Raw genomic sequence first — 20,255 nt, 5'->3', positions numbered from 1 at the left:
GCCCTACCCGTAGGAACCCTAACCCTAGCTCCAAGTTCCCTAACCTTTGGAACCCTAACTCTAGGGCAGGATGTCCTACCCATAGGAACCCTAACCCTAGTTCCAAGTGCTCTACCCATAGGTACCCTAACCCTAACTCCAAGTGCCCTACCCTTAGGAACCCTAACCCTAGGACTGGAAGCCCTACCGATAGGAATCCTAACTCTAGCTCCAAGTGCCCTACCCTTAGGAACCCTAACCCTAGGGGGAAAGCCCTACCTATAGGAACACTAACCCTAGCTCCAAGTGCACTATCCATAGGAACCCTTTCCCTAGGGTGGGGCGCCCTACCCATAGGAACGCTAACCTTAGCTCGAAGTGCCCCTACCCTTGGATCTCTAAACCTAGGGCGCGAAGACTTACCCAGAGAAAACCCAAACCCTAGCTCAAAGTGCCTTATGCATAGGAACCCTAACCCTAGCTCCAAGTGCCCTACCGAGGGGAACCCTAACCCTAGGGTGGAGCACCCTACCCATAGGAACCCTAAGGCTAGCTTCAAGTGCCCTACTCTTAGGAACTCTGACCCTAGGGTGGAAGTCCTACCCATAGTAACCCTAACCCTATGTCCACGTGCCCTACCCTTTGGAACCCTAACCCTAGGGTGGAGCGCCCTACCCATAGGAACCCTAACCTTACCTTCAGGTGCCCTACCCTTAGGAACCCTAACCCTAGTGCTGGAATCCCTACCCATAGGAACTCTAACACTAGAGCCAAGTGCCCTATCCTTAGGAACCCTAACCTAGCTCCATGTGCCCTAACCTTAGGTATCCTAACCATAGGGCGGGAAGCCCTACACATAGGAACCCTAACCCTAGCTCCAACTGCCCTATCCATAGCAACTCTATCCCTAGGGCGGGGTGGCTACCCAAAGTATCCCTAACCCTAACTCCAAGTTCCCTACCCATAGGAACCCTAACCTTAGCTCCAAATGCTCTACCCATAGGAACCCTAATCTTAGGGAGGGAAGTCCTACTCATAGGAACAATAACCCTAGAGCCAAGTGCCCTACCCATAGGAACCCTAACCCTAGTGCAGGAAGCCCTGCCCACAGAAACCCTAACCCTAGCTCCAGTGCCCTACCCTTGGAACCCTACCGTAGTGCGGGAACCCCTGCCCATAGGAACCTAACCCTAGCTCCAAGTGCCCTATCCATAGGACCCTAACCCTAGGGTGAGGCAACCGCACTCACAGGAACCCTAACCCTATATCCAGTGCCCTACCCTTAGGAACCCTAACTTAGGGTGGGGCGCCTACCCATAGAAACTCTAACCTTAGCTCCAAGTGCCACTAGCCTTAGGAACCCTAACCCTAGGGCGGGGCACCATAGGAACCCTAACCCTAGCTCCAATGCTCTACCCTTAGGAACCCTAGCCTAGGGTGGGAGTCTACCCATAGGAACACTAACCCTAGGGCGGGGTGCCCTACCCATTGGAATTCTAACCCTAGCTCCAAGTGCCCTACCCTTAGGAACCCTAACCCTAGGGCAGGCACACAAGGAACCCTAACCCTAGCTCCAATTGCTCTAACCCTTAGGAACCCTAACCCTAGGGCATGACGCTCTATATATAGGAACCCTCACCTAGCTCCAAGTGCCCTATCCTTAATAACTCTAACCCTAGGGCAGGAAGCCCTACCCATATGAACCCTAAACCTAGCTCCAAAGTGCCCTGCCTTTAGGAACCCTAACCCTAGGGCGGAATGCCCCTGCCATAAGAACCCTAACCCTAACCTCCAAGTGCCCTATCCTTAATAACTCTAACCTAGGGCAGGAAGCCCTACCCATATGAACCCTAACCTAGCTCCAAGTGCTCTACCCTTAGGAACCCTAACCCTAGCTCCAAGTGCCCTACCCTTGGGAACCCGAACCCTAGGGCAGGTAGCCCTACCCCTAGGAACACTAACCCTAGCTCCAAGTGCCCTACCCATAGGAACCTTAACCCTAGCTCCAAGTGCCCTAACCATAGGTACCCTAACCCTAGGGTGGGAAGTCCTACCCATAGGAAACCCTAACCCTAGCTCCAAGTGCCCTACCATAGGAACACTAACCTTAGGGTGGGGCGGCCCTACCCATTGGAATTCTAACCCTAACTCTCCAATGCCCTACCCATAGGAACACTAACCTAGGGCGGGGCGCCATAGGAATAACCCTAACTCCAATGCCTACCCTTGGAACCCTAACCGGGCGGGTGCGCCATAGGAACCCTAACCCTAGCTCCAAGTGCCCTACCGGAACTAGGTAGCCCTACCCTTAGGAACACTAACCCTAGCTCCAAGTGCCCTACCCATAGGACCTTAACCCTAGCTCCAAGTGCCCTAACCAAGGTACCCTAACCCTAGGGTGGGAAGTCCTACCCATAGGAACCCTAACCCTAGCTCCCAGTGCCGTACCCATAGGAACCCTGACGCTAGCTCTATGTGCCCTACCCTTAGGAACCCTAACCCTAGGGTGGGGTGCCCTACCCATAAGAACCCTAATCCTAGGATGGGGCACCCTACCCATCGGAATCCTAACCCTAGCTCCAAGTGCTCTACCCTTAGGAAACCTAACCCTAGGGCGGGAAGCTCTATCTATATGAACCCTAATCCTAGCTCCTAGTGCCCTACCCATAGGAACCCTAACCCGAGGGTGAGGCACCCCACCCATAGGAACCCTAACCCTAGATCCAAGTGACCTGCCCTTAGGAACCCTAACCCTAGGGCAGGAAGCCCTGCCCATAGGAACCCTAACCCTAGCTCCAAGTGCCCTACCCATAGGAACCCAAACCCTTGCTCTAAGTGCCCTACCCTTAGGAAACCTAACTCTAGGGTGGGAATCCCTACCTATAGGAACCCTAACCCTATCTCCAAGTGCCCTACCCATAGGAATCCTAACCCTCGCTCCAAGTGTCCTACCCATAGGAACCCTTAACCAGGGCCGGCTTAGGAAGTGCTGGGCCCGATTCGAACAGTTTCAACAAGCCCCCAGTAGGGATGACTGAAAAAAACACAAAGACATAAAAAACCACATGGGGTTTGTACTGACCAGGCGGCGCTCCTAGTCTTTGGAGGCGGGTCCTTCACTAGTTCTGTATCTTCCATGGCACTGAAGGACCAGCCGCTGAAGTACTGCCAAAGACCTGAGCGAGTTAAGGACCCGCCACTGATCTGCTGCCGAAGACCCAGAGCGCCGCCGGGTGAGTAAAAATGAAAAAGGAGCCTCTAGCCAGGGATGGGATTCTCGGCCACTTGCCCCCCCGGTGGCCCTGCCACTGGGCGCGGGGCCCGATTCGGGGGAATTGGTGGCCTTGGCCTAAAGCCGGCCCTGAGCCCCAGCTCTGCTGCAGGAAGGAAGAGGGAGGAGGATCCAGCACCCACTGCCACTTGGAGCTCTGGGGTCTCCCTGGTGTCAGCAGTAGCTGGGAGCTCCGGGGTTCTTCAGCTGTCTGTAGCGGCTTGGTGCTGTGGGTCTTTGGCTCCAGTCCCAGCCAGCTTTGCAGAGCATGTCAGAGCACTGGGAACTGCAGAAGAGGGCATGGGGGTGGAGCATGTGTGGGGCCACGCCAGGCTGTTTGGGGAGGCACAGCCTACCCCTGCCTATGATATCTGCTGCCCATGGCTCCGGGGTGGTTCAGAGCTGCAGGTCTCCTCACCGTTCAGATCAGCTGGGAGCTCTGAGCTGCTGGGGCCCCTGCCACCCATTGCAGTTCACAGCTCTCTGACCCACGATGGCTGACAGCTCCCACCCCACCATCCTGGAGCTGTAGACATGGGCGGTGGGTGAACCGTGGGCTTGGGGAGGCTAGCGCTGTCATAAACAGATAGCTAAGGGTTAATGTCTCTTTCACCTGAAGCACCTGACCAGAGGACCAATCAGGAAACCGGATTTTTTCAACTTTGGGTGGAGGGAATTTTGTGTCCGAGGTCTTTGTTTTCTGGCTGCCGGTTTTCTCTGAGCTTTGGAGGAGTAGTTTCTACTTTCTAATTTTCTGTTTCTAAGTGTAAGGACAAAGAGATCAGATAGTAAGTTATATGGTTTCTTTTCTTTGGTATTTGCATGAATATAAGTGCTGGAGTGCTTTGATTTGTATTCTTTTTGAATAAGGCTGTTTATTCAATATTCTTTTAAGCAATTGCCCTGTATTGTGTCACCTTAATACAGAGAGAACATTTGTATGTATTTTTTCTTTCTTTTTTTTTTATATAAGCTTCTTTTAAGACCTGTTGGAGTTTTTCTTTACTTCAGGGAAATTGAATCTGTACTCACCAGGGAATTGGTGGGAGGAAGAGATCGGGGAGATCTGGGTGTGTGTTGGATTTGCTAGCCTGATTTTGCATTCCCTCTGGGGGAATAGGAAAGTTCTTTTTGTTTCCAGGATTGGGAACAGAGAGGGGGAGTCACTCTGTGTAGTTTCACAGAGCTTGTGTCTGTGTATCTCTCCAGGAGCACCTGGAAGGGGGAAGGGAAAAAGGATTATTTCCCTTTGTTGTGAGACTCAAGGGATTTGGGTCTTGGGGTCCCCAGGGAAGGGTTTTCAGGGGGACCAGAGTGCCCCAAAACACTCTAATTTTTGGGTGGTGGCAGCAAGTACCAGGTCCAAGCTGGTAACTAAGCTTGGAGGTTTTCATGCTAACCCCCATATTTTGGACGCTAAGGTCCAAATCTGGGACTAAGGTTATGATAAGCGCAGCCCACCCCTTCTGCCCAAAGCCCCTCCACCTGAGGATGCCAAAGCACCTCCAGCCCCAGAGCACTGTGTAGGTAGGTGGTGCCGTGGCCCCAGCCCCAGAGCACCAGGCACCATGGCCCCACTGTTGGGTGGCATAAGCACCAGTATGGAGCTTTACTATGAACAGCAATCGCTCGGTAGGCATATAGGCTTTATTTCTGCAAATGGCCATGGAGGATAGCTTTTTGCAAATCCAATTGGAGCTCTCTTCCTCCTGCAGCCCTAGTTTCCTAGGCAGGCTTCACTCCCCAGCCCGGGTGCCACAGTCCCACCTCTCATCCTCCACAGCATAGGGTGAGCAGCCCCAGTGCCTCCAGCTGCCCCCAGCCCTGGAGCACCAAGTGGCACGCCCGGGGTCCCCCAGGGCTGGGTGGCTCCAGCTGCCCAAGTCCCAGGCGCAAGCCAGCTGCCCAGAAGAGGAGCAGCCTGCCTGGGCTGGGGCCGAGGGGGAAGTGGCAAGCAGGAAGAGGCCTCAGGTGGAGCGTAAGCTGGGCCACATGGGGCTGTTTGGGGACACTTAGGCCTGGTCCACACTATGCAGTTAAATCGATTTAAACAGCATTAAATCGATTTAAACAGCGTTAAATCGATTTAACGCTGTACCCATCCACACTACAACACACTTTAAATCGATTTTAAGGGCTCTTAAAATCGATTTCTGTACTCCTCCCCAACGAGAGAAGTAACGCTAAAATCGATATTACTATATCGATTTAGGGTTAGTGTGGACAGAAATCGAAGATATTGGCCTCATCATTTTACAGTAGCTACCCACAGTGCACCGCTCCAGAAATCGACGCTAGCCTCGGACCATGGATGCACACCACCGAAATAATGTGCCCTAGTGTGGACGCATAAAATCGATTTTATAATATCGGTTTAATAAAACCGGTTTTAGTTATTTTGATTTTATGCTGTAGTGTAGACTTAGCCTTAGCCTCCCGCAACCTATGATATGCACAGCCTATGGCTGAAGCATCAGATGTCACAGAGGTCACAGAAGTCACATAATCTTAGCCTTACTTATTGGAGACTGGATGTGTGAAGGCATTGCCAACGAGCCAGAGCTGGGGCTCTCAAACTGGGGGTCAGGACCCCTCAGAGGGTCGCGAGGTCATTACATGGGGGGTCGCAAGCTGTCAACCTCCACCCCAAACCTAGCTTGCCTCCAGCATTTATAATGGTGTTAAATATATTAAACAGTGTGTTTAACTTATTATGGGGTTGCACTCAGAGGTTTGCGATGTGAAAGGGGTCTCCAGTAAAAAAGTTTGAGATCCACTGCCATAGAGCCTTTCCCCTGTGCATCATCAATTTGATTTCAGCCCAGCTCGGCAAGATTAAAAATCATTCCCATCTGTTGGAAGTTTGGTGGGTGAGTGCCAGCTTCTACCTCACAGACTCACAAACAGCATATGGGTATGTGGGAGGACAAGTGCAATATGCAGGGGCAGACACCATGTGGGTATATGGGAGGATGGGGGACAAGTGGGCTGTGGGAGGACAGGCACCACGTGGGTATGTGGGAGGACAGGGGACAAGCGGGCTGTGGGGGGATGGACTGGACAGGCAGCCTGTGGGTACATGGGAGGACAGAGGTCAGGCAGAGTGTGAGTGTTGGGGAGGACAGGCACATGCAGGCTGTGAGGGGGCAGGCAGTGTGTGGATGTTTGGGACAGGCAGTGTGTGGGTATGTGGAAGGACTGTGGGGGAGGTCTGTGGGGGCAGATAATACGCATAACGCTGCCCCCCAGGTGTGGTGGGCGGAGGTAAGTGGGGGGGGGTCTGTGGGAGTGGATAACGCTGCCCCCCAGGTGTGGCAGGCAGGGGTAGGTGGGGGGGGTCTCCGGGGGCAGATACGCTGCTCCCCGGCTGTTGCAGGTGGAAGTAGGGGGGATCTGTGGGGGCAGATAACATTGCCCCCCTGGTGTGGCAGGCTGAGGTGGGGGGGGTCTGTGGGGGCAGATAACGCTGCCCTCCGGCTGTGGCAGGCGGAAGTAGGGGGGATCTGTAGGGGCGGATAACGCTGCCCCCCAGGTGTGGCAGGTGGAAGTAGGGGGGATCTGTAGGGGTGGATAACATTGCCCCCCAGCTGTGGCAGGCCGAGGTGGGGGGGGGTCTGTGGGGGCAGATAACGCTGCCCCCCCGGCTGTGGCAGGCGGAAGTAGGGGGGATCAGTAGGGGTTCGGTCTGTGGGGGCGTATAATGCTGCCCCCCGGCTGTGGCAGGCGGAAGTAGGGGGGATCTGTAAGGGTGGATAACGCTGCCCCCCGGCTGTGGCAGGCCGAGGTGGGTGGATATGTGGGGGCAGATAACGCTGCCCCCCCAGGTGTGGCAGGCGGAAGTAGGGGTTCGGTCTGTGGGGGCGGATAACGCTGCCCCCCGGCTGTGGCAGGCCGAGGGGGGGGGGGTCCTGAGGGCCTCTCTCCAGGTGTGGTGAGGAAGGGGAAGGGGTCTGGGTTCCACACACCCCTCACGGGAGACCAGCCCGCCCCCAGCCTCTCTCTGGGCGGGGGCGGGGCGGAGCAGCGGGATACCTAGGCACTATGGCCGGGCGTCGCCCTTCAGCGCCATGGCAACGAGCCGCCGTCGCCGCCGCAGCGCGCACGCCACGGGCTAGCGGAGTCTGCGGGCTGCGCCCCCCGCCCGCGGGCACGCACCCAGCGTCAGCGGCGGAGGTGACTCCATCAGGTAAGGGCAGGGGCTGACTAGGTGGCGCCCATCGCGGCTGCTGGGGAGGGGACGCAAAACAAACCCCAACCGGGTCCGTGGCGCGAGCAGCGTTGGCGACTGAACGTTCCTCTATCCTGCCGGCCGCGGGGTGGGGAAGCCTCTGCCGCGAAGCAGGATGGGCGATGTAGTTCTGAGGTTCACGCGTTCTGTGATGGGCAGCAGAGGCGCGGGCGGGACCGGACTACAAATCCCAGCGCGCTGCGTGTAGCCGGGTGGGGGCACAGCTTGGCTTTGCCCCGACATCTGAGCCTTTGGGGGGCTGGGGGTGATTTGTGGCCCGGAGGTGGGTGCGGCACCGGGGCCTCGGGCAGCGCAGGCTGGGCCCCAGCTTGGGGCCGCTGCAGCAGACTGGGCCCGTGTAACGGTGCCGATGCTGCTCCCCCACCTCACCGTCCGTCCGGGGATTGTGGGGCCGCAGCATCTGGGGCGAGGCTCTGCGAGCGGACAAAGCAGCGCCCAGAGCCGGGCAGGGGGCTGGGCAGCCGCTCCCCTCCCTGTGGCTGAGGGGAGGGGGGAGTTGTGCGCGGGGGAGCAGCTGGGGGGGGTAATGGTGTATAAGGAGGATGGAGAAGTGGGTGTGTAAGGGGGTGGGGAGATAGATTATATTTCTCCATGTTAAGTATCCTCACACCTTCTATGGGTCATCTCGATTATCACGTCAAAAGATTTTTTTCTCCTGCTGATGATAGCTCATCTCAGTTGGCATGGCTACCTCCACCTTTTCATGTTCACTGTATGTATAAATATCTTCTTGCTGTATGTTCCAGTTTATGCATTAGGTGAAGTGCGCTGTAGCTGGTGAAAGCTTATGCTCAAATAAGTTTGTTAGTCTCTAAGGTGCCACAAGTACTCCTGTTCCTTTTGCAGATACAGACTAACATGGCTGCTACTCTGAAAAAATGATTTATTGTCTGTTGTGCATTTCTAATGCACCTCTCAAATCCTGACCCTGTTGCATTAGCTGCTCTACACATGGACGCAGCCAGTTTTACTTTTTCATAGTTCCTTTTGTCTTTGTAATGCTCAGCTCTTCCATCCTGATTGTACAGACTGCTCTCCCAAGGTTGCAGATTTAGTGTGTTCTGCAGCTTATTCCTTTAGAAAAAGCAGAAAACAAAGTTCCTGCTCCAAAGAAATTTAACATATAAAAGTCTATGTTCAATATAGTAACTGGAGATGAAACAAAATGTTAGGTCGTGCTTTGTCCTGTAGGGACTAGTGCAGGATTTTTCCTTACAGTATATTTTTCACTGGCTTGTGTCCTCTATTTTAAAGTGATGGACATTTGTTTCTAGGGGGAAGGAAAAAACATTTCCAATCCTAGACGCACCCTATGTTGTGCATTTTATTCCAGTTGTAGCAGATGCATTGAGATGTTACTTGAACACCTGCAAGTGGTTTCTAATGTGTCCAAGAGGAAGGATTGGTTGGTGATTTAGGACTCTAGGGATTTCTTTCCCAACCATTCCTAAGATATTTACAAATTGTAAACATTTATAATTTAATTACGTTTGAAAAATTGTTCTCTTGCTGTAAATACAGTGAATACATTTAGTATGCTGCTCAGCTGGGAAATGTTATATATTTTCAACTTATTTTATAGTACTCAAATGTGTGATACATCCTTCAGAGAAGAGGAAAAATGCTGTCCCTACCCAGAAGAGTTGGCACTGGTCTACACTGGAAACTTAGATTGACCCAGTTATGTTGCTTATGTTGTCACACCCCAGAGCAATGTAGTTAAGTCCTGTGTAGACAGGACTAGGTTGACAGAAGAATTCTTCTGTTGACCTAGCTATTGCTTCTTGGGGAGGTGGATTACCTATGTTGGGGAGAACCCCTCCCATCGGTATAGGTAGTGTCACCTAGTGGAAGAATGGGGAACTTCTTATATACGCCATGCAGGTTCCAGGGCGGCTGAGGAGTTGGTATATGCTACTCAGCTTCGTGGGTTCATCAGTAATCTCTCTGGAGTCCAGGGAAATTACTGAAGAACCCAGGAAGCTGAATAGCAGATACTGCCTCCTCAGTTACCCCGGAACCTACATGGCACATAAGTAAAAACCGGCAAACAGCTCCTTCGGCTGCAGTTGTGCCAGGGAAGGCCTCTTATACCCACTGTCTATGGTGTAGACATAGCCTTAGACGTAACACTATCAGTAAGGATTACAGCAGTAGGGACGGGGTTAGAGCAATAGCATAATGTAGCTATTTGCTATAAGATGTACACATCTTCATGTTTTTCTTTTTTTAATGGGAAAATAAAACAGGTCACATTAAAACCAGTGAAAGTAACTGACTCATTTATTGTAGTCATTGCAAGAAAAGTGAGATTTTTTTAAGCACAACTTAAATAAGGCGAGGGTAGTGCCTTGGTAGACCAGAACAGTGTAATGGACAGCATGAATAAAGGCAGAAAAGTAAATGAAAAGGGGGTAAAGGCTGGTATCTTTTGCCTATATATCTTCTCAGCTATACTGCTCTTGGTAATCAATGTTCCACTGAAAGCAAATGAAGTGTTAGGATTCATGCTACTTGATGTTTATATACAGTCACAGCACAGACTCATTCTACCTGGAACATTTATCATCAGTAAAGCTACATATTTATAATCAGCTGCTAGAAAATATGTATGCTAGGCATATTCAAGTCAGGCTTTCTAAGACTGGGAACCAAATGCAGCTTCCTTTACTCATACCCATAGTCCCATTGAAGTCAATTGAAATACTTAAATGAGTATGGCAAAAAAGACTTTGACCCTGGATGTACAATTTACATTTTAATCTCTGAGCACTAACTTATTTTACTTTTCATGCTGTGGGATAAACATTTCAATTTAGATCCATCCATTATTAACAATTGTTTATCATTTCAAAAATATACATCTTGTAATAAGAAACAGAATTTATTCAGAAGATAAAAATAAGATACACATTTACTGAAGTTTCTGAGATAGACTGAAATTACTTAGAATATTTCTTAAATTTGAATCCCAGTGTATCTGTTTAATCTTTTCTCATCCCCATAAATTTATATTTTCAATCAATGATGTTGCATTGCTTCTTATTATTTAAAGTAATATTTGTTTATAGTAGTGCAAACAATACATGCCTTTTCCAAACATTCAAGAAGGAATGTCAGGTACTCCAAGGAATGCACAATCTAAGGCTGGGAAGACAAGTGGACAGAAGTTAGGGCAAGGTGGATCAATAATAGGTCTTGTATACGCAGGTCAATTTGATTATACAAATATGAGGTCGTCTTCAACATAACTAATTGTCCCTCAAAAGAATCACCTTTTAAAAAATGGAAATATCCTAAGACTTGAAGCTTGCCCCACCAATAACAGAGAACTTGTCTCTGGTGTCTACTTGTCTAAACCAAGAATTCTCAAACTTAATTGCAGTGTGTTAGGGGGCTTATTCCTTCACCCTCTCACTTCCCTGGTCCTTCTTGCATGAACAGAGAGCAACAATACCCGAAGTTCAAAGGTGCAAACAATTCGATGTTCATTGGGGTGAACTTCCAGCAAGTATGATTCCAGTTTCCTTCCTTAGTGTCCCCCTTCCCAGCTCTGACACCACAGAGCCTTGCGTCTGTCCCTGTCCACTCTTTAGCAAAACATGATCCCATTTCCCCCATCTGCAGTCCCTGTTCCCATTCTCCCCCCCCAATTCCTGATTGACTTCAGACTATATAGTAAAACCTGAGTTTTGCTTAGCTATTCCTTAACCAATCATTTTACTGAAATTTAACTAACCAATCCTATCATATTGTAACATGGTTATTTAACCAATTATACCACACTACCTTAATTGGTTTGCACGCAACAAAATTAATTATGCAGTAGACAGAAACAATTACAGAACCAGACAGAGACCATGCAAATAAACATACAAAACAATACAGAAGTGAGGATTTCACAACTACATCTATATAGACATAAGGGTTCTCCAGCTGTGTCTATTGATAAGTGAGTTCTTGCTAGACAGGATGCGATCAAACTATGTTTCCTTTTACATCTTCTAGGCTCTTTCTCTGGAGGTGATAGGAATATCAGGACAGGATTGTGTTCCTAATAGCCCAATAGCACCTTAATTTCAATGTGACTAGTTTGGAATGTGAGGATGTGACCATACACTTCCTAGCTTATGGCTGCCTAACTACATCTTAGCTGAGGGCCTTAGCCTGTCACAGTAAGAGGCCATTACACAGATAGTGATTTTGATTCTTTCTTTTATACCTCTATAACTAGCTAAGTGATAAGAATACACCTAAATTCTTAAAGTATAGGCCTTTGCAGACAGGCCTGAATATCTATATCCTAACACAGTGTGACCCCCTTCTAACAACAACAATTATTACATGACCCTGGGTGATGAGGGGGATCGAAGCCTGAGCCTGCCCTAGTCCTGCCGCCCCAGGTGGGGGGCCCAAGCCCCAGCCCCACCAACCTTGGATGGGAGTGGAGGCTAAAGCCAAAGCCCAAGGGCTTCAGCCTGAGGGAAGGGGCCTCCAACCTGAGCCCTGCTGTCCAGGGCTGAAGCCCTTGGACTTTGGCCTGGGGCCCAGCAAGTCTAAGCCAATCCTGGCAACTCCATTTAAACGGGATTGTGACCCACTTTGGGGTCCTGACCCACAGTCTGAGAACCGCTGGTCTAAACCATTGTTATCTGAGTAGATAAATATCTTTAGCTTGTTTATAATCATAAGACAATTAGTTTGATTCTTAGAGAAGTATAGTTTAAATGGGGAAAAGTTCTGAGGCCTAAATTAAAGTAGTAGTGTATATTCCGATCTTTGTGGCCCTGCTTTACGAACAATATGTGAGTAACTTAACATTAACTTAGGGGGAACCACTCGTGCCTTAAGTTACTAATGGGCTTAAGCGTCTGCTTGATTTAGCTTATAGTCAGTGAAAATCCTTTATTGAAGGTTGTACTGGAAACAACTTGGAGATTTGAAGGAGGGACTAAAACTGGCCGTCCCATCAAGAAATAACATAGCAATCTGTAATTCCTCCTTGTCAGGTACTTCAGAAAACCCTAGTACAACCGGCATTAATGTGTTAAGTTAATTCTTAAGAATTTTATTTTTTCTATTCAGAAATAGCACACTCTCTAATTATAACATTGATCAACTGCTTAGTGCCGCCTTCTTTAGTTTTGACTACCATTAACTTCTGAAATTTTTTTAAGATTCTGTTTTTGTTTGCAAGTCAGGCAATTCAAATTTGTCCTCAAAAGAATTGAAACAAATCTCTTTTGAGAGGCAAATGTCAATGCTACAGGCCTAGTATCTGGTGTCCCCTCTCCAAATATACTTGTAACATTTCAAAATTTCACTTCAGTACAGTCTGAAGACTGAAATGCAGGGAAAAAACAACTTGTTGCCTAATTTTTTGCACTTCTCTTGTATACTTTTAGGCCTGGAGTGAGGAAGGCATCCCTGTTGAGGATCACAATTGAGTACATGGTCAGATCCTGAAGTCAATTGAAATGTAACCACATGCTTAAAATTAAGCCTGTGTTTAAGTGCCCTCTTGAAGTAGGGTCATGGGAGTCTGCAAGGTGATAAGCATCGTCAACTCCCATGGAAGTCTATAGAAAGACTTGCATGGAAGTTTGGGAACTTAGTGAAAACAAAGCTAATGGAGGAAAGTGGGGTTTGTGTGTGTGTGTATTTTTGTTTTTCCCTACTGAGACTGACCAATGCTCTTTGCATCCATCCTTCAGTTTATCTGATGGGCTTTAGTTAAGACTAAGAGTATGTCTAAATTATAACGGCACAACTAGCACATTAGTGTAGGTACTTCCAGTGTTGACTGAAGGGGTTTTTCTACTGATGTAATTAATCCACCTCTTTGAGAGGTGGTAGCTAGGTTGATGGAAGAATTCTTCTGTCAACCTAACTGGGTCTACGGTGTGGGTTCGGTCAACCTGACGCTGTCACACAGGGTGTGAGCTGTGCAGCCGGGATGACCTAATTTTTAGGTGTAGACCAGATCTCAGGGCAGCACAATTGCACCTACCGTGCTATAGTGTAGACATTTCCTACAATGATGGAAAGGATTTTTCTGTCTATAATAAATCTACCACATCGAGAGGTGGTAGTTAGGTTGATGGAAGAATTCTTCGGTCGACTTAGTGGTGTCTACACCTGGGCTCAGGTTGGCTTAACTATGTCTCTCAGAGATATGAATTTTTCAGACCCCTGAATGACGTAGCTGCATCGACCTTAGAGCTGGTCTACATTACAAAGTTAGGTCAGCTTAACTACATTGTTGTGAAAAATGTCACTCCCAGTGCAATTGTGATTAATCTGACTTAAGCCCTGGTGTAGACACCGCTAGGTCAACAGAAGAATTTTATGTTAACCTAGCTACCACCTCTTGGAGAGGTGTGTTTACTACAGTAATGGAAAAACCCTTTCTGTCTAAGGCTTTGTCTACACTGACACTTTGTCGCTAAAACTTTTGTCACTTAGGGATGTGAAAAAACACAAAAAGCACTGGTGTGGACAGCGTTTCATTGCGGGGAGCTGCATTTTCAGCGATGAAGTTACTGCCCCTCGTTGCAGGTAGTTTTATTTTGTCACTGGAAGAGCTCTCTACTGGCAATAAAAAGCAGCCACACAGCGCACCTTACAACGGCGCAGCTGCAACATCACAGCCACACTGTTGTAAGTGCGCAGCGTAGACGTAGCCTAAGCTAGAGCACTACAGTAGTGCTGCTGCAGTGCCGAAGAGTTTCTAGGGTAGAGAGAATCTAAAATTTTAGGTGTAGACTAGGCCATAGCATCTACAATAACACACATGGCCTCTGATGTAAGTCATAGTTCCTGAGCAGGCGACAATGTTCATTACAGACATCAATGCCAATTGTGCTAGGATGTAGAACCTGAAATGAAAGAAATCTATTTGTTACACACAGATAAGATTAATTGAAAATGTTATGAATAATTAAATAATTAAATATTGGATGAATAACCAGTTCTGAAAGATTTCAGTGTTTAAAAAAACCCTGTGCTATTGGTATTGTGAAGAAATATAATATGAAATTAAAAGGCTATGCAATATGAACAGTCCTGCAGACTTGTAACAGGTCTCGGACTGGCTGAAAATGAAACTGGATTGGTTGCTTTTCTCTGATATTTTAATTACCATTACAATTCATGCTACTCATTCAGGTTCTGTTAACATATCTATTATGTTTATATTTTAAAGAGTTTACAACTTTGAAAGGAAAGTGAGAGAGAAGATGGTTATATAGAAAGCCTTGAAATAATAGATAAAGGAAGGGAGAGACATATTCCAAGTTGATCAGAGATATATAACTAAATTGGTGGCCTTAATTTCAAGAAGGGCAAGTTTAGATTAGTTGTAAGGAAAACCTTCCAAATGATATGAGCATTTTAACAATGAAACAGCAGCCAAGAGCAATTGCTGAGGCACGATTAATGGAAAAATGCAGAGATTAGAAAACAGACTTGGAGAAATAGCCTGTGCTTAGATATAAAGGGTATGTCAACACAGTTCATGGTAGCGAGCCTCCCAGTCCAGGTCAATGGACTGAGACCTGGTCTACACTAAAAAGTTAAATTGACCAAGCTGTGTTGCTCAGGAGTGTGAAAAATCCACACCCCTGAGATGCATAGTTAAGTCAACCTAACTCCTGGTGTAGATAGTACTAGGTCGATGGGTGATAGCTATGTCAATAAAAATTCTTCCAAGTTCCCTCTAAGCTATGTAGCCGGGGATTTCTCTCTCCCAGCCGGGGATTCGACCCAGCCCAGCCACGACCCTGCCACGGCCAGGGGAGAAGGGTCCCTCCCGCGGCCCCAATCCAGCCTGGCCTGGACCTGCTGCAGCCAGGGGAGACACGACTCTCCCCCAGCCCCGGACTTGCCCCAGCTGTGGGAGAGGCGCCTATCCTGGGGCCATAAGCACTGACTTCTGCTGGTGCAGGTGGGTGCTTGACTCCCCTCTGGCCCCGCCCGATTCCATCCCGGCCCCGCCCCCTCCTGCCCACCTTCCACCACCTTCTCAAAAGTCCCTGTGCTAAATCTGCCCCCTCCCTGCCCCTATTCCAGTCCCTTCCTCAAATCCCCACCTCAGCCTCGCCTCTTCCCCGCCTCCTCCCCTGAGCGCGCTGAGTTCCTGCTGCTCCCCGCTCCCTCTCGGAGCTTGTTACACCACAAAACAACTGTTTTGCATCAGCAAGTGCTGGGAGGTAGGCAGAAAAGCGGAGACATGGTGCGCTCATGGAGGAGGTGAAGGTGAGGAGGGGCGGGGGGTGGAGAGGCCATGGGTGCTCCAGCTCCGGAGCATCTGTGGAGTCAGTGCCTGTACCCGCGGCCCCAGCCCTGGAGCTGCCGTGGTGAGGAGAGACGCCACCCCTCAGCCCAGCTGCTGCTATGGAGAGAAAGAGCTGTAGGGAGTTCTCTCTCCTCGTTGAAGCCCTGGGCAGCTTGCACCCCAGATCCCCAGCCTCACCTCAGAGCCCTCATCCCCTGCATCCCAACTCTCTACCCCACCCCTGAGCCCCCTCCTACACTCCAAACCCCTCGACCCCACCCTGTCACATGAATTTTGTTGTGTGCGCTAACATGGAGGTGATGTGCCTGGATAACAATTTCAAAGTTAGTAGTTCCTTTAGGAACATAGGAATTGTTGAGTAGACCGCTGGCTTTCTCTCTCTTTTACGTACAATGTCATAATAACATTATTAATGTTACAAAGTCAAGCATAAAAAAGCTAGGAAATGGCAGAATGAAGGTTGCCTGTGCAGCCATCATTTGTTCCCTTGTCCATATGTATTATGATACAGACTTTAATTAGATTGTCACGTACTATTTTTTCCACAGAACTCCTGCCTCATTCAGTGCAGAGGATGGATGGGGCTCACTTAATGAGCAGCTATTCAGTATTTTGTGTTTTCCTCATTGCTCACTGTGTGACCCCATGCCTTATTTACTGCACGCTATTCAAAACCCTGTCTGAGTGCTTCACAATACCCCTGTTAGGTAAGGGGCAGATATTACCCTCGGTTTACATAAGAACGGCCATACTGGGTCAGACCAAAGGTCCATCTAGCCCAGTATCCTGTCTACCGACAGTGGCCAATGCCAGGTGCACCCGAGGGAGTGAACCTAACAGGTAATGATCAAATGATCTCTCTCCTGCCATCCATCCCCATCCTCTGACAAACAAAAGAAGTCTAGGGACACCATTCCTTACCCATCCTGGCTAATAGCCATTAATGGACTTAACCTCCAGGAATTTATCCAGTTCTCTTTTAAACGCTGTTATAGTCCTAGCCTTCAGGCAAGAGGTTCCACAAGTTTACGTATAGGGAACTGAGGCACAGAGAGATTAAGGTTAAAAGTTTCCACCAATTTTTGGGTTCCTAATTTGAGATGCATAAAACCTGATTTTTTTCAGAAAACGTAACATTATACAGTAGAACCTCAGAGTTACATACACCAGAGTTACAAACTGACCAGTCAACCACACACCTCATTTGGAACTGGAAGCACACAATCAGGCAGCAGCAGAGACACACACACAACAAAAGCAAATACAGTACAGTTCTGTGTTAAACATAAACTACTAAAAAAAATGAAGGGACAGTTTTTTAAAAAAAGATTTGAAAGGTAAGGAAATGGTTTCTGTGCTTGTTTCATTTAAATTAAGATGGTTAAAAGCAAAATTTTTATTTTGCATAGTAAAGTTTCAAAGCTGTGTTAAGTCAATGTCCAGTTGTAAACATTTGAAAGAACCACCATAATGTTTTGTTCAGTTAGGAACATTTCAGTTACAAACAACCTCCATTCCTGAGGTATTCGTAACTCTGAGGTTCTACTGTATAGCACTTTTATATGTTCAAAGCGCAGCTCTAGTTGACTTCAGTTGCAAGTGCTCAGCACTTCTGCAAATCAGACACCAAGGTATTAAGATGGCCACCCAGAAAATGAGGAACACAGTTAGTTTGAACATTTTGGTTTAAGTTTTGTGCCTGTGGCAGAGGCAGGGATAGAATCCAGTTATTCAGCTGTCTTAACTATAGAACCATCTTTTCTGTTTCTGCAAAAGCCTGCCTCATTCATTACATCCCTTCCAGCTTCTGCAACAAGTCTTACAAATAACAGCTTCCTTTCCTACATATCCCTGTTTCTGTGCACTGAATGAGATAGGTATCTTGTGGATAAAATAGGATGTGATAATGTAATTAAAGACTGTATCATGCATGTGCACAAAGGAGCTGGCATTTCCTAACATTTGAATGCTTGACTTTACAACCTTACTATTATTTTATCTTAGGACTTTTATGTGTAATTTCCTAGTTTTTTAAAAAAGCAAACTGAAAAACAGATAATTCATCATGTGGCATCATATTGACACCCCCATGGTTCATCAGCAGAATTGGAATCTTTAGCGCCACTGCACAGTTCTCTGCCACTAGTGAAGTAACTGATAGCAGTAGTAGGTTGTCATCGTTTGTATGTACCACAAGAGGGGGTGAGACACATTTTGCTAGTGGATTTCACAGGTGTTTGCTGTCAGCAGAGGAATGGTGAGACTCAGGAATTAATGGTTTTTTTCCCAGGCTGTGGAGGGGAATGTTCTCTGTTGGGCACAGACTTCTGCCCATTCTATCCCTACTCCCCTCAGACTTGATCCCTTCTGCTCCATCCCCTCCAATCTGTCCTAGTCCTGTCTCTTCCCCACCCTGGTGCCTTCTCCCAGTCCTTTTCTTCTTGCCTACCCTGTTTCAGTCTCTAGTCCGCAGGTTTCTCCCCAGTCCCAATCTCCTTGCCCAGCCACTCCTAGTTTGCTGCTCCAGGTCTGATTAGGAAGATCAGACAGCAAGTGTGAAAAATTGGGACGTGGGTAGGGGGTGGGGGTAATAGAAGCCTATATAAGAAAAAGGCCCAAAAGTAAGGACTGTTCCTATAAAATCAGGACATCTGGTCGCCCTAGGTCTGATCTGCCTTCCTGCTTTTTCACTTGTTCTCAGTTCTAGCTGCCCTCTCTTGGTTTCTTATCCAATCTCAGTCTATCCCCCTTTCTTGTTCCAGATTCCAGCCTCTCCTTCTCTTCTCCTGCAGCTCCCAGTCTCCTTGCCCAGCCATTTGTTGCCCCCCAACTCCCAGGAACACTTTGTCCTTTTCCTGCCCCTTGTTCTGGATTTAGTCCCCTCTGCGTTCTAGTCCGGCAGCAGTCTCCTTATGCTGTGTGACTCAGCAGGGAGATCACTGACTGAAAGCGCCGCAGTTGTAAGGACTCCCATGTAGCCACTCTGCTGATGGGAGAGAGCTCTACCATAGGCATAATTAAATCACCCCACCGAGCAGCTGTAGCTATGTCGGCAGAAGAGCCTAGTGCTGTTCACACCAGCGCATCTGTTGCTGTAATTTACGTTGGTCAAGGGTGTGGTTTTTTCACACTCCTGACAAACAAGTTTTACTGACAAAAGTGCTAACGTAGACATAGCCCAGGCCTCTTAATTTTTGCCTTATTTTTTAAAGACCCTGGCTATACTGCATTAGTCTTACTATAGCTCATGTTTATAGAGATTTATAGTTTTTATTTTTCCCTTTTATTTTTCAGAAGAAGGTGGATTTTTTTCCTGAATTGTTTTCTTTGTTATTTCTCTGTGATCCAATTTAGTTGATTTTAGTTTATTTTGCTTTTTCCATAATTGTGAGGACCACTTATTTATTTTATACATTTTGCTTAGTTTTATTTTCTGTTCAGCTCAGACTGTTCTTTAATTTCAGCCAAAACAATTCAGCCATATCAGAGAACAAGGTAAGGGGAAAATATATTTTACCCATGTTAAAAAATTCTGATGACTTTTTCTTTGAATAGTTCTAGTACCCCCAAACTTTGCAGCAGAGACTTGAAATTGGGTAGGGAGTTGACTTCTTAGAGCTTCCAGTGCAGAATTGGAGTCAGAACTGTCTTCAGCCCTTAGCAGTTCCAGTCTTCAGGCATATCCAGTTCCGGTTCCAAGAGAGGATCTGAGAAACCCAAAGGTAGCTTTGAACGCCACGCCAAATCCACTTTCCTTGGTGTTGAGAGATGGAGAAAAGAGGAATACATGGCACCATTGCTCCATGAGGTCATGTTCCTGAGGATCAGGCAAGTGGTTGGCACTGAAGATTAAGGTGGAATTATCTGGTTCTAAGGTAGGAGGTTCTTGTTATCAGAAGCCCATCTCCTTGGTTCTAAGGATTAGGTCCATCTTATCTAGTCCTGATGGAAAGATTGTCTTTTCTCCCCAGTTTCAGTCCCGGAGAGGCTACAGTTTTAATTTCAGGCACCATTATCTGTTCTGCTGAGCAGAAATCCCACAGTGCTCCACTTGCTAGGGTGATGTTAAGGATTCCCTTGGAACTGAGGATTTGGAGCTGAAGTTTCCTTATTGTTACTTTGGTGCCAATGGAATAGAATGAGAGGTTCATTCGTGGGTCATTTAGTTCCTTTTGCCTCAAACTAGACCTTTCTTGGTTTCACCGTCGACACAGAGTACTTCAGTACATCCCTCTCAGTTGAGGTTTCGAACCCCACCTTCTGCACAAGGGCCATTTTGCACGTTTATCTGCCATGAGCCAAATGGCCTTCCTGGACATCACAGTCTTGGAGGATAGCAATGGCAGTCACTTTTTAATTTCCCTCTTGGTATACCAACCTGCCAAACCCCTGTACTACCTCCTTCACTGAGATATGATTCAGATTCCACAGCTGAGGAAGAGAGTGTAGACCATACTCCA

The 20,255-nt window shown here is 47.8% G+C and overlaps 1 protein-coding gene across 1 annotated transcript in view; it reads left to right on the top strand.

Moving 5' to 3' along the window:
- Positions 1-7,359: 7,359 nt before the first annotated feature.
- The window catches only part of KATNAL1 (katanin catalytic subunit A1 like 1), a 57,569-nt gene continuing 44,673 nt past the window's right edge, over positions 7,360-20,255 (top strand). Inside the window, exon 1 of the mRNA XM_030562880.1 lies at positions 7,360-7,436. The gene's annotated coding sequence lies outside the window, so the exon portion shown is untranslated. The remainder of the gene's footprint in view (positions 7,437-20,255) is intronic.

Source organism: Gopherus evgoodei, chromosome 1 (assembly GCF_007399415.2).
Source record: "Gopherus evgoodei ecotype Sinaloan lineage chromosome 1, rGopEvg1_v1.p, whole genome shotgun sequence".
NCBI classification, from domain to species: domain Eukaryota; kingdom Metazoa; phylum Chordata; order Testudines; family Testudinidae; genus Gopherus; species Gopherus evgoodei.
The sequence above is the reverse complement of the archived record's forward strand: the minus strand, read 5'-3'. Positions and strand labels throughout refer to the sequence as shown.